Source organism: Mesoplodon densirostris, chromosome 16 (assembly GCF_025265405.1).
Source record: "Mesoplodon densirostris isolate mMesDen1 chromosome 16, mMesDen1 primary haplotype, whole genome shotgun sequence".
NCBI classification, from domain to species: Eukaryota; Metazoa; Chordata; class Mammalia; order Artiodactyla; family Ziphiidae; genus Mesoplodon; species Mesoplodon densirostris.
Window position 1 is genome coordinate 15,952,948 of NC_082676.1, and position 1,344 is coordinate 15,954,291.

The following is a 1,344-nucleotide window of genomic DNA, read 5'->3' on the forward strand; positions in this document are numbered from 1 at the left end:
TTCTGCGACCGTTTCCCTTCTCTGTGAAGTTGGGAGGATTCCCTTTACACAAGGATTAAAGGCGAGCGTGTACTCTCTGCACGTTTCACACACAAACGGGAGAATTGCGAGCAGGATGCCCTGTTTCAAAACTTGCGTACCTACCCTCCTGAGAGGACGCTTTCTCTCAAGACAGTCCGGATCTAGTCCCAGCCTTCTCGAACCGGCTTGGTGGTTTGGGGCCGAAGGCTCCGTGTGAGAATTGTAGACCACGAAGGCCTTCCTTGACCCTGGTTCTTCTACTGCCGAGACCTTTTCGTGGGACGTATCCTGAGCACCTTTCTCAACAGAATCCACTCCACCTGCGCTCCACCACGAAGGCTTACCAAGTTCTTTGGGACCCAGCCTCTATGGAAACAATAGGGGCCTAACAGAACAAGGTCACGGCAGTGGCCCCAAACTAAGCACCAAGACCCCTCCGTCAATCTTAGTTTGCAGCCCCAATCTGTGGTGTAGGGTCATTTTTGAAAAAAATTGGTCCAGTCCACTGTGGACGGATACTTCACTGGGCCTCTCCTAGTTCCTGCTTCAATAGAACAGGTAGCTTCCCACTGACCTCTGGTTGGGCACGACAGGTGCAACAGCTTGGGAGCCAGGAGCAGAAGTGGGTCTGGCTGCCCGGCCTATACTAGCAAGAAAGTTAACAACCAATTCTAATCTGGGGCTTAAATACCTCCCTGTCATGACCCCCTCCCCGATCCTTGTGGGAATGTGGATGTTTTCGGTTTTTTTGGGGGGGGGGGCTGCACCCTGTGGCTTGCAGGATCTTAGTCCCCTGACCAGGGATCGAACCTGGGCCCTGTGAGTGAAAGCACAAAGTCCTAACCACTGGAGCACCAGGGAATTCCCAATGTGGATGTTTTTAGATGGGGGCAAATCCCATGAGGAAACTCGGTGCCACGGGCTATCTTAGATAGTGTTAGGACAGGTGGGAGACTCGTATAACCTTGGAGATGACCAGGACTTACGCTACCATCTCTCACTGGCTTGGTTACATCTCAGAGTTTTTTAAAAAAGAGGAAGTGGTGGTGGTGCTGTGAGAGTGGGATGCTAAGTTAACAGTCCATATCAAGTCTTAGAAGCCACAGAGAGGACCTAACACCTGGATGGTTTGTTGTGGAAGGTGGACAGGCTCTGTGTTAATTCATGGCAATTTCTTCCCAGGCCCTCGACTTCTGGTTCTAAAGGATGAAATGAAGCTGCTCCCTCCTTTTAAAGAGTATAGCCCTAAATAAGTGTGATCACAACAGTTAGCTAGTTCTGGTGGTGATACAGGTGGCGCCACACATCAATGCACAGGCCAAC